Source organism: Echiichthys vipera, assembly GCF_963691815.1.
Source record: "Echiichthys vipera genome assembly, chromosome: 13".
In the NCBI taxonomy this organism is placed as follows: domain Eukaryota; kingdom Metazoa; phylum Chordata; class Actinopteri; order Perciformes; family Trachinidae; genus Echiichthys; species Echiichthys vipera.
Window position 1 is genome coordinate 9,289,938 of NC_139838.1, and position 14,346 is coordinate 9,304,283.

The window sequence follows — 14,346 nt, forward strand, 5'->3', positions numbered from 1 at the left end:
GCAGACCGCCCCCTCTTCCAACAAATGTAATGGTTACAGCCTAATTTACCATAAAATGAGCACTCCTGTTATAGTAGGCTGTGAAATTGTTTTTAATTTCTATTAACCCTTGAATTAGACATGAAAGTCTGTCACCTTTTTTGCAAGGCAAGCTCTATTCTCCCATTCAGGGAAAAAACTAACATCTGTATTTCAAGCATTTGATTTTTTCAACATTCTGACTGCGTGTTATTTAGTATCCGTGCCTTACTGCCTCGTGAAATTAGACTCAGTGCTGGAGAGTTAAAGATGCCCGCGGAGAGTGGATCGCTATCTCGCTGCAGCCGAGTTCACCGTGAGCTCACACATACACACACTCCGCCACATCTTGGCACTGCGCGGCCTGAGCAGCCCCGAGGATATCAAATGCTTATACAGTGGCCTATTTGCATGTACTCGCATATACTCCTCCCCTGCAAATGTGCAACACTTTCATAACCGTCGCTGGGCCTGTTCTTAACGCTTCAGCATCCAAGTATGATAATTCAGCGAGATGGACCCGGGAGGAGGGCTGCATGTGAGAAAGGGACAGAGGGTGAACACAGACATTACTAACCATCCTCCATCTATCCATCATGCCTCTGTTGATTTGATTCCCCTCTATGCCATTTTCTGCCATTATCACTGATGAAATTACAGCTGCCTGTGGTGCCGAGTTACATTTAGAGGTCAAAACTGTACTTTCCCATATTAAAAACAAGTTTCTCTGTCCCGATTCGCTGGTCAAAGGCAGCATTAGCCAAGTCAGAGGCTCCATTTAGTTTATTGAAAAAGCTAGCAGCTTAGAGTTTAGAACATTAGATATTAGGATAGAAACCATCATTTGAGATGAAATGTCAACGGCCCATATCCAAAACACATCATTTTTCAGCCTTTATGTGCTATTATGTCTAAAATAATGATTTCTATGCCTCCTATAATCTAATGAAAGATAAGTGATGGCGTGGAAGCCATCTCCTTTGTTTGAATCGATGAACTGTCAAGAGCACAAGGGTGGAAAAGAAAGTAAATGTTGCTGTGCAATGATCAATAAAAGTAGACTTGAATATGAGCAAGCCACGTATCAGTCTGTGATGTTTCCTCGCGGCTGTAGCTGCCTGTAACAGTCTGCTGTTCCTGCCCACCTCAAACCTCACACTACGTTGGAGAATGCATAGGATGAGGTGAGAGACTGGCGGCCAGGCCGTCTAGTCTTTTTGAGGCTGGGGGTGTACGGAGTGTGGGGGAGACTGTTAAAATGCTGTGTGAGTGTGTGTGTTGGAGGTGGAGATGCTGTGGGCAGATATGGCGGACAGCTGGAGTGCATCTTGTGGTTCCTGGCGGGCAGATTCACACCATCAGAGGAACATCGCATGCCGACGCCTGTGAAGACGGTGACAATCAGCCTCCCACAGATACACATCAGCTGCCGCTTCATCGGGGGAGCCAATCATCTAGGTGACTTGTCATGCTTTAAGTGGGGTGAGCTGACCCTCGCATGATCTTCCTGCAGGGCAATAGCTTTGAAGATGTATAGGGATGGTTACAGTTATAAGCAAGCCGCGCACTCTTGCGCTCACACATGACATGCAGCACAATGGTGCCAAATGCCAAAGGGATGACGCGTTTGTGGACAAAAAGTTTGACATCAAAGGACAAGACTTATTATATTCACTATTTCACTAAAGACCCAACCAAGGAACTGATCCCGCTAAGAATTATTACACGCTACTGAGTATGCAGAGCTTATTCTTCTGTGCCACAGAGCTCCATTGAGCCACACCGCTGCACTGCACATGTTCCTTCATTACCACTGATTTAAATCTGTGACGCATCAATGGTGTAATAATCCGCAGCTGAATCTAGTCCCCAACAAATGCAGCATTTCTCCTGAGTAATGTTTGCTAAAATCTAGTTCCCAGCTGGTTTAGGAAATTACCTTTCCTGAAAACTATTGAAACCGCCTAATTTATATTGAAAAAATTAAAAGTCACCTAAATTTGAAATGCGTGCTGTGAGTGTTCCTTTATGGGTTGAGAAATGGTGTGTTCCTTAATTCCCCTTTAACGTTGGCTGTGTGGTTTATTTTGAGTCAATTCGACATGCATGGCCCTGCTGATTTAAATCGGAGCCTTTTCTAAAAACTCTTAATGGTAACTTCCTAGTGAAAAGCATGGTTATCTTATTTTGGAGATCTTTAATTTTTCAGAAATATTGAAAGATAAAGTTTTCCTCTGTGGAGAAATGAGTCGTCTCCTTAAGATAAACAACACTTTGGAAAGCCCATCGGGTTAACTGAAAGATGCGCTGCTGATGCTCATGAAAAGGACAGTGTTGCTATGAAACTATACATTCATGTCCTGAACTGTTCACTTCAAAATTTCATCATAAATCTCTCAAGAAAGTTTTGTAGACGGGTGTGTCAGATTTTAAAACCTTAAGATCCTGCCCATGTTACATTACACTTGGAAATACTTCATTCAAGTCATTTCATCAGTTGAAATTCAAACATATCTGTATTCAATTGTATGAATTTTACCTGATGAAGATCAATGTACAGGATATTTTGGTCCTCAGTCACCACCACCACCAGATCCCCCAAGACTAGAATGGAAGCTTTCAGCCTACTGTAAACACATTCTGGAACTCGTATCTTAATAAATTTAACAAATAATCGGTGCACTCTAAAGTGTATTTAATTTTAAATGGATACAGGAAGTGTTGCATGTAGAAAGTGTAACGCAGTAACTTAAACATTGCAAACAGGAAAAAGGAGGCTTGATCAATTATATGGTCAGTACTTGAGGAAATGCTTTACAGTATTCTGTTCATACTCTAGGTTTCACTTTATCCAAAGTTTTCTCCTCAAGTGTAGTTGACAACTATAGAATTCTGGAGTTAATATAGTATCTAATAACCAACATCTTTTTAAATAGATATCACTGAGATGAAATCTTATAAATATAGGGGTCCTCGACATGCAAAACATGAAAAACACTGCTCTAAACTGTCTGTTAAGTCTTGAGAAAAACCGTCCAATACACTGGACACAATGTGTTTAAAATTAGATTTCATTCAGTTAGCATGTCATTACAGCCATAAATTCAGCTTTTCTTGTAGTAACTATTATCACTCCCAAAACACAAAATCTGGACGGGATATTTCTGAACTCATATGTTAGTCATGACACTTCCCAAATGGGAAATGCACATCATTTTATGTTGTACATCCATACATTTGTTCCGTGTGTGTATGATTGCCAATAACAATACTGTAACCTTCTGTTGCTGGTGTCATGTTTAATACAATTGTGTGCATTGCAGTACTGAGTCATAAGATGATGACCTATATTAACACCGGTGAAATAACATGAATCTGATACTCTAGCTTGTTAAAGAAAATGCCATGTGAGCCTCAGTTTTAAGCCAAATTCTAATGCAATGGTGTTGTTTCATGCAGGCTCTATAAACGTGGACGATCTGGGGGGAAATATGACATAATTTCCATTTTTTCCTCCCCTTATTTTGCAATTAATTATGTCTATTCATGTGAAGCACTCAAGTTCCGTATTATAAAGCACTGAGCTTTAGTTTATATAATACAGTTTATTATTATTATTATCGGTGGCTCACCCTCCTGTACACCTCCTGTCCTCCTTTATCCACACCCCAGTAAGTATGTTTGTATGATAAATAAGCTTCAAACGTGAGGCTTACAAACATACTGTACATTCATGTAGTTCTATGAGTTAGATTGTTACGGTTGGTCGTTAATGAGAAAAAATATGAAGTACACTCCGCTCTGCTGTGTCCTTTATGCACACCAGCAGCAGCAACAGTGTTATCTTTATTGATTATTTTAGGTTTAGTTCTGTTTCCTCTGTAAAGTTTATCGATCTTTCAAGAAAAAGGGATTTTTTTACCAGATGATGTTTCCCATTCAGTGTGTTTAAACTTTCATTCAGAGACCCGCATCTTAATATTCTGACAGTTTAATGTTGGTGTGCATATTGTGGGACACCTTTATCTCCAGTGTATCCTATGCTAAAGGAGATACTAAAGGAAGCCTTGAGGCACCTTCCCTAAGCAAAAGGGACTATATGACTGCCTGTGTCTCAGCCTTCATTTAATAGCCTTGACAAAGCTAACACAGGTCAGGTGATCCGTTTCCTCCAGGGTCAAGGGTGTAAGGGGGTGTGGCCTGGGGCAAAAAGGTTAGAGAATTGTTTGGGAGGGGGAAGAAGGAAATGTTTTGTGGAGGTAGATGAAGGAGTAATGTAAGGGCCGAGCAGCGTTAATTATTTGTTTGGTCGTACCTCATCCATCTGAAATGAACAAGGAAACCATTGTGATTTGAGGAGAGGACCATATCTGCTGGGCAGGACTGAAGACTGGAAATACAACCAAGGCCGTGTTACCAGAGGCTAAATCTGGTCCCACCACAGCGTCTTCCTGGTTGATTGAATACGGAAGTGCCAAAAACTGCACCCTAGAGCAATTTCTCATTGAACCCCATGTTAAAGAAGTTGTTTTCACTGTATAAATAAACCTATTTGAGGTCTGGTACAAAAAGACTGTAGTCTGTATGTTTAGGTCATATCTCCATGACAACACTGAGGGGGGTGAATATTTTGGTACCAGGCTAGTTTTTATTTTATTGGAGGTTAAAGTTTATGAATAATTAGGGGCGCAGCCTCTTGAGTGACAGCTAGCCACTGGCCCTCATTTCTCCTCTGAGGTGAACGGCAGCCAGATGGACGTATCGCCCTCCCCCCAACATCACATACATGCCCTTTTTTGGTAAGAGGAAATGAGGCGGAGTCAAAGTCTGACAAGTTGGCGAGTCCCGTAGGCGAGGACGATTGGATCAAGTAGAGGGTACGGACCCCGACGTAGACGCTGTGTCCATTTTTTTTTATTCAGGCTGTGATTTGTACAGTAATTTTGCATTTTCAAGGGAGGACATACAAGTATATTCCAGTGCAGTTTTAAAATTGGACAAAATTGTATTTGGACAGTAGATATTTTATTGTGGAATAATTTGAGGTTTTTCGAGGCATACATTCAAATTTCCTTCAACCTTTGTTGTTGTCAGGCGTGTTTAAAGGAACACAAATTCTTTGAATTTGTTGTAAAAATGACTACAAAGACACTGCATGGTTTGTAGTCATTTTATGCCTGTTTTTCAGTCTGGGGCCTTGCATTGTACAGTAGGTGGACGAACTGAGGCGACACGTTTGAGCCGAGGGGCCCATTTTTCTGTTCTTTTCTTAGAACAGCTTTACACACTGCTTTATATACCACTTTTGATGACTGCAACTTCAGCGCTCAAATGTATTTTCTCATTAAAATGCTCCTCTCACTTTTATTTAGGTCTTTCAAAGGCTTTATTAAGTAGAACACCAAACTTTCCAAAATGTTGATGTTTGCACAGGGACTTCTCTCTCCTGTGCTGTAGTCTGCACAGGGCCAAGTTGTCGTCATGGGTGGCAGTGCTCAGCATGGGCTGGAGTAGACAAATTAGGCCAGCTATATAAAGTGGATGCATCTTACTTTTGATATGGTTGCCATGGAAGACTTACTAGATGCTGCAGTGCAAAGCGGATACTCTAGAGCAAGTCTGTGAGTTTGTGAGTGTATGTGCATGTGAGAAAGTACATCTATGGTTGTTTATTAATGAACGACAGAGAGTAGGAGAACAGCGAGTGCTGCTCTGTTCTATGCGGAGCGGTCTCTGCAGAAAGACAGAGCGAGGGTGATAGAAGGCGAGAGAGAATGAGAAGTGCCTTTACATCTGTGTGTGGGAGGATTTTGCAAGGAAATGTCATACCTGTCATGTTTCCTAAATAACATTTATCAAATTGCCGGATCACATTTAAAGAGCAACATATCTGTATCTTAGTATAGTTTACAATCTGAGAGCTCACGACAGCCAGACCTTTCACTAATCCCATTGATATTCAAAACACTGCCTGTGTCTGTGTGTGTGTGTGTCTGTGTGTGTGTGTGTGTGTGTGTGTGTGTGTGTGTGTGTGTGTGTGTGTGTGTGTGTGTGTGTGTGTGTGTGTGTGTGTGTGTGTGTGTGTGTGTGTGTGTGTGTGTGTGTGTGTGTGTGTGTGTGTGTGTGTGTGTGTGTGTGTTTGAGCCCACACCGGCATGTTCACATGGTGAATTCTTACATTCCCTCGCGGCGAGCAGAGATCAATAAGACTGGAGCTTTACTGAAGTCAGCCTTTTCTTTAATGTACAGACAGCTCAGGTACAGAGAGGGGGAAACAACGAATGGTGCTTCCACCAGCCCGGCCCAGCCCAGCCTGTGATGTCCTCATGTTGCTTTGTCACGTCCGATTTCCTTACTTTCCCTTGTTTCAACCCTGATTTTCGCGAACGCATTTGCGGGGAGCCCAATGCGATTTTGCAAGAGGGAGAGGTGAGTGTTAAGTTAAGTTAAAAGAGGGTGTTTAGGCCGGTTTAGATGGGTAACCTGCACGCTTTCCCGCTTTGATCCGTCAAGCCTGTAGGACCTCTACTTTGACCTCCTTTAGCCAATCCAGGCGCTCCTTCAAACAGACCGGAGAAGTAACCGCAGTAAACTCAGTGCCTGAACGTTGGCAAAGCTAGAAGCTATCAGCTTTGATGAATGATCACACATAATTGGTGTGATCTGAGTTCCCTACGTGAAATATTATCGTATATGCAAATTGAACAGGGTTGGTGTAACACGTAAATTGGCGTAACACGTAAAAGGAATATCGCTCAGCTGGAACTGGAGCCAAGTGTTCCCATTAGTGTCGGCCCTTTTCAATCACAGGGTACTTCTACGGATCCCTGAACCCTTTTCAGCTTTCAACTACAGGAAGCTACTTTGAGTTTTCTTGCCATGCCACTCGAACAGTTCTTGAGATAATAGTTTCCAACAGACAAAGGTACAAAGATAGACTTTGACTTTGGTTTCGATCTAACTGTAGTAAGCAGTAATGACCCTTAGTCAGTCTTAGGGCAGGGTGGCTTACTTTTAAGGCTTAAAAAAGTCTACAAATAATCTGGCAGCAAAATAACGGCAAGACTGGTCAAACACCGAAGACCAGTCTAAAATATCTCTGTGATTCTGGCTCTGGGTTGATTTGGTGACACCTTGTGGTAGCAGCAGTTTAATACTATAGGTTCCAGAATACTGGGGACAGCAAAACGAACTTTGACGTTTTAATAGAGACGCCAATAATTGACCTTTTCCAGTTACTCTGGGAGCGACCATGATCTGATTTGATGCTGCACAAGGCATGGGTTTGCTAATGTGCAATTGAGAGTAGCCGGTTACCTCGCTGTGCAGCCCGTCGCCTGCAGCTCTTCATCTAACAGCTCACTGTGGCTGGTCTGATGGTTCATTACTCCCTGCAATATTTCAAACTGAACCGCTGTCAAAAAAAATGCCCAAAATGTCTTGTTTTGTGGACACATTCTTGATGACCGACAACCGTCAGTGTTAAGCTCATGGACAAACATTGCGTTTCCTTTGACTACTCCATCATAGATAGCATTTCGTCATTTTCAGTGTTTATAATGTGAAGCTGCAGCAGTATTCTGTTTGCATTAGCAGTAACGTACAGTGTTTGTTTCCGGGAATGTCACCACAGACACCCAAGTCTGTAACACTGCAAATACATATTGCAATGCTAGCATTAGTGGAAAAGTGAAGCGGCAAAATCAGGGAATGTTGAGTTTTCATCAGCAGTAACTTAAAGGGATATCTCGGGTATTTTGAAGTAGGGTTGCAGGAGGTACTTCTCCGTAGTCACTGTACCAACATTAGCAGATGGTCGACATGCCTCCAGTTTGGAGAAGTAGGCAAGAAGCTAAGCAATGTACTGCTGTGGACGGTTACAACAGCTTAACATATTTTAGACACCTAAAAAAGGTCCACCTAAGCTAACAAGGTAAGACACACCTTTATTGATCCCCAGCAAGGAAAAATCGATCCTGCAGTACAGTAGAAACATATGGAAGTAATGGACATAAATATTAAAAGGTACATTAGCTAAATAGGATATGGAGAAAAAAAACGGTACAGGAGTATTTGAAAGACAAAATGACGCGTTAAAGTGGTAAAATAAGTGGTGTTAATCTATATCAGTGTTAATGCATGCTGCATTTATAATTTTATCACCATTTTACCTGGCTGTCTGACAATCCTTTCCTTTGGGACTACATTTTCTCAACTGTAGAACTTCCGTATTCCTACGCAACGGTGCTGTGCACTGCCACACATCAGTCGTTGTGCTTGAGCGTAGGAATATGGAACTTCGACGGTTGAGAAAATGTAGTCCCGAAGGAAAAGAACCGTCTGACGCAAGTGAACTTATTCCAAATATGTTTTTTTTTAGGTGGCTGAAATAAGTTTCCGCCGCTACCCCCGTCAACAGCAGTACATTGCTTAGCTTACATGACGATCCTCCTTCCTGCTTCTCCAAACTGGAGTGCAAACCAATGTAGGTATTACACTGACTCTGTAAAAGGACCTCATACAACCCCACTTCAAAATCCCCCAAATATCCCTTTAACACGACTCCTAAAATGCAGACATAAACATTAAAATAAAGCATGAGATCTGAAAATACAAATGGGGACGCTGGGGAGAAATGAAACCTCAAACCACAGAGATTCAGTTGGAAGATACAAAAATACAGAGAACTTCACATGGACACTTTTAGAAACGTCTTTCTCTCCGGTCCCCTGCGCAGACGAGAGCTGAGGCAATGCCTGTCTTAAGCATTCATGCTGTATAAGCTAATAATTGAGCAGTTTTATTGTACTTTCCATTATTTTACACCGTAAACTTTCCTTCCTCATGGATAAAATTTAGACTAACAGTTCTTATGCCTGACGAGAATATATTGGTAACCCACAGACTGTAGCTGTACACCCACACACAGGCTTGCATATTACCACCACTCGCACTTTTCACACTCTTTTATTTATTTATTTCTCCTCTCTAAGTTGGCTGGGAGCTCGAGTTGGAAATTATAAAATTTCGACTCCCTCATTTCTCTCCAATTTCACTTCAATTTCTTCCGTATTCGGTGCTCCCTCCCTCTAATTTCTGCCTCTCCTCTCCCATCTCATTGTGCTCTCTGCTTCCCTTGTTAGCTGTGCTCGGGTCTCTCACCTCTCATTAGCTTCTCCTCTGCTGACTTGAGGCACCTGTCCTCAGGTCCCAATGCGGATTTCTCAGCTTCTGCTTAAATCAATTTCCATGTTAAATAGCTGCTGTGGGGTGTGGGTGGGAGGCGGGGTGGGCCCGTGGTCGTGCATGGATGGAAGGGGTTGAGACATTACAATGAACCACAACTCTTTCACACCGCTGACCCTCCAGGCTGATCCGCAGCTCCTCTTGTTCACTCTCCCTCCCTCCCTCTCTCTCTCTCTCTCTCCCTCTTGGTTTGGCCTTTTATCACGCCGTGTTCTCCCCTTTGGCCTTTCTCTTTCATTTTATTTCCCTCTCTGTCCTTCTCTTTCTGTCTTTGGCTTCCATTCTCCCAGCACGGCCCAGGGCATGTTCTCATTTCAGATGAGAGCTAAAAAGAGTTGTGACAAGGTGGTGTGTGTGTCTTTTGTTATGTGTGTGTGTGTGTGTGTGTGTCTTTTGTTTGTGTGTGTGTGTGTTTGCTTCTCAGTTCTGCAACTGGGGAGTTGCTTCACATAAAATTTTTCTCTTTACAAAACCTGTTTTGGCTTAAACAGCTCAACATATACTGTAGGTTTATCTTTTTAAAGAAGAAAAGAAAACATGTAATCAGATTACTTTACATCTGTTGGACCATTATCAATTCCTCCCTTCAAGTCACCCAACTGACATACAGACTGACGTCAAGCATTTTTCTGCCAGTAAAAACAACCAAGACAAACCTCAAATAACCTTGTGGGCTCGTTCTGATAATGATGCAAAAAACGTCATGTGAATTTACATAAATGTCATTGTGTCTTTGTCTCTTTCCAAAATGTACTATTTTAAAGATGGTGAAAACAGTATGCAAACTGAACAGTCTAGTTTACTGTAAAATCATTTACGTGCCCCTCCAGACATGTTACACAAGCATGTAAAAACACTTCTATGATTAAAATTTTGTTTAACTTCACCTGTTTTTTTCCACCTAAAGAGTATAACTAAACTGATAAGAACATTGACGCTGGAAGAACATCTACTCTTTCTCCCTCATTGAGAAATTCTGGATCTGGCCCACTACTGGGTTAACCAGTTTGAGAGCAAGGCACATCATTATGGCTAGAAACATCCGAGAGATTCGGCCAAACATGTTTGAGCTTTAGGCTGAGTTCAGACAGGACGCTGGGAAGAGCTGCCCGCTTCATTTCAGTACAAAATTGGGCTGTTCAGACTGAGGGGGTCACCTCCAGGGCTGAAAAACCAAACCAACACAGGATCTGGCCCAGGACTCGCTCCAGGGCCAGATCCTGTGCCAAAAACTGCAGTTCCTCGGATGGCCTCTTGAGGCTGGCTCCAAAAGCAAGTCAATCCCCAACTTGTTTGCAGAAATACACATGTTCACAGTAGAGCTGCAAACAAAACAAAAAAGATTAGTTGTCAACTATTACATTAATCACTGATTATTTTGATATTGAACAATCTGTTGTAGTTCTTTTCTGATGGAAAAGTCCACTCCTGAGCTCCTTGAATGTGAATATTTTCTCATTTCATTCCTCCTCTATGACAATTAACGGAATATCTCTGTGTTATGGACGAAACAAGACATTTGAAGACGTCATCTTGGGCTTTGGGCAAAATTTTCACAATTTTGTGACATTTTAAAGACTAATCGATTAATTGAAAAAGTAATCAACGGATGAATCGACAATGAGAATAATCGTTAGTTGCAGCCCTTCTACACTCCACCTCTGGTGGGGTGTTACGGCCTCCAAACAATTGAATAAATTGACTAGTGGCTTAAACTGGAGACCGAAACATAAGGACACCGAAGAAGATAGAACTTTTAACGTTTTTTATTTAACAACTTATCCCAACAAGAAACAAACATTCCTGAAGGAAAACTAGCAAAATACAAATGAGGAGCTGCCCCCCCCCCCTCCCTACCTAACAAAACCAAATTATATACTAAAAACCAAACGATGAAAGAAGGCTGCCGGCCATCTCCAGGCCAAAAATAAAACAACTACTAAAGCAAAGATTTTAACAAATCATAATGTGGGACCAAAGGTGCTGGTGGGTCTGTCTCTCTCAAGGTAATGGTCTTGCTGGCTTTATATAGCAGGTTGGCAAGCCTGATTGCCAGCCTGCTGAGAAAAGGGAAAACAGGTTTAGGCACATGGAGGAGATCTTTCATGGCCACACGCAACATGTGGTCAGGCACTGCCAAGAGGGCGACAGTGGGAGCCTCCCACAATGAGCTTCATGATGGCTCTTCAGAAACTTATGGGGACCCTTATTCTCCGGCTCCCTTGTCAGGACCCCTCCTGTCACATTCGTCGAGTGTGCCAGAGAGAATATAGTGATTTATCATTTTTTCTGGTTCTTCTTTGAATTATTGAATTATTCTGTATTTGCAATGTTCTATATGTAGCATCGTTACTAGATCCCTACATTATAACACTGATGCATGAGTGTGATATCTACATGGGGAACATGTACAACACTATAGGTTGGAGAGCATTCAGTTGTATTTTATTTCACAAACCTTTTTGAGTCATAGGATGTTCAATTGTCGAGCATGACCTAACTGGACTGGGACCAGGTTTAAATATTCACAGTGAAACACAAATGTAACTATGCAACTTTGCTAAAACCGATAACATGCAACAGCTCTACTTAAAGGTAACACACACAGCTGTGGAAATAAAGAAAAAGGTAACAGTGCACGCAGGTGATAATGAATACCGAAGCCCCCGACTCATTACTCTTTGTTTGAAAATGAGACCTACTGTATGTGCTCAGGTTTACAAACACAAATTAAGAAAAGATGTTATAAAAACATTAAAAAAAAACATAAAACAGCATCTGGCAACCTGTGCCAGGAGCAATGTGCAAACAGGCTCTGAAATAGGATTCATTACTCTCAAAAACATTAAAATACTAAAGACAGATGTAATATATAATAGAGCACAAAATTACAAAAGGATAAAATGCAAAAATCATTTACAGTATCAAACTAGATAACCCCACTTAATCCGTCACCGGCCCTTCAACTCGTGTGAGTAACAGTTAAACACTGTACAGACAACAACATGTACAACACCATGGTCGATACAGATTTTTTTCCCCATCAGCCTTAGCCCATGACCGATACGGGCTGCCGATTTTCTATTTGGAGCCATAACTGCTTTTGCTCCTTCAATTTACTCTTTATAAAAATTACGCAATGATGATAACAAATGTTAACAGTCTCAATTTTTTAAAAAAAAGGAACGTTATTGAACTTTAAAAAGGCATCTCCAGCAACACTGAGCTGCCTGTGGACGCCTGTCTGTAAATAAAGCCGGTCTACCACTAGTTTTTATGAGTGGTTAAGTTTAAAACCAAACAATGAACATTTTATCATTGGCATTCACAGGAATTAATAGGACCCCTGACAATGAGAGCTGCCCGTGAAAATGCCAGTATATATATATATATATATATATATATATATATATATATATATATATATATATGGTTATATTTTTGACATTAAAACCCACCAAATGCGGGTGAATTTCATAGTTGCTCCTACTAACCACTTTGGCTGGTAGAATTTAATTGTAGTCTTCTCAACAACAAGCTGACTGTATGCCACGTTAGAAATGTCTCATCAAGGTAATGGAAGCATTGAGTACTGCGCCAAGCTGGATTTAGCCCTACCACATGTTTAATGTGCTCTGCGTACTATCATGATCTATAATATATGAGTAAAACAGCATTAAACCACCTATTTGTGTGTGTGTGTGCATGTGTGTGTGTATGTGTGTGTGTGAGTGTGAGTGTAGGATACCGACAGCTACTCAAACTGACTCATCTCATAAATAGACCAACAAGCATTCTGTGCTATTGTCACTAAGTATGATTATGGCCTTGTCCCAGATTAGTGCACGATGCAAATCACTCGCTAATCGCTAAACTTTGTGTGTATATGTTTGTGTACATGTGGTTTGCTGCAGCTACAATGTTAGTTTCAAGTATGCAATCACTGCTGAGCACCCTATCTGATGAGATTTAAGATAAATTACTCCCCCCTTAATCCCCATGTAAAGTAAGTGAGCCTGATCGCAGATAAGCCCTTTACTTAAAGATTCATATTATGGTGAGTAAACTCTAGTAATAGAGTAGTTTAACATGCACAAACATTTCTACAGATCCATATCACAAACACACATATAGTACACTTGGTGAAATGTGTGGATAGGATTGATAATATCACAGAGTCGAATATATCCCCCGGGGATGTTTCACTATCTCTTGATCCTTCAGTATTTGCGTGTATAGTGTGTTTATTCAGTTTCCTGCCTCACAGGAAGAATTCAGTACAAGTCACTCCAGCTCAAATAAACTCACACTGCAGCTTCCACAGAGTAGGCTATTTGATTTGGCTCATGCTTGGTGTGCTTAATATTCTCAAGCCGAGAACGTATAAACGGCGGCATTTTTAATTTAAATCTACACTTTTATCAATCGAATCCTAGCATCATCGCTCAAGCTGATGTGTGAATCACGTATATCATCATTTTAGAGTTGGAACTGGGATTCAATCACACTGTTTTTTTTATCAAAGCTGTGAATTCTCACAGAAAAGGGAGGGCGATAGATGAGGCAAAGAGAAACCAGACAAAGGATCATGTTGAGCTTTTCTTTTTTCAAGTAGCTTTTTTAGTACAAACCTGGAATTATCTAGACAACTTACCCAGAGAAGCTGTTTGTGAGAACTCAAATGTCCTCATCAGTTGGATGGAATATAAAACAGACTTTACCCTTTTAGCTCCCTAGTACAAAGACCGTTTAATTCTCCAGTGTATTTACAGAGAGCGAATGGGCAGGTTCATTATGTTTCTATCATGCAGCTTGTGCGAAATCGAATAAAATGAACCTCTGAGGGTGACGGAGATGGGGTATTTAAGCGCTGATGGCAACAAAAAATGTCTAACTGGAGAGACCACAAGATTTGGGAACTTCAGTTAGTAAGGACCTTTGTTGAAATAAACAAATTCGATAAATGGCAAGAAGCAACCCTTCCTCATCCCAGCTCATTGCATACTGTCATTTTCTCAGGACCTCCATCACTTGTCAATGCACTGGGAAGCCATGCACGTCAGAAACAAGACAGTCTACCAC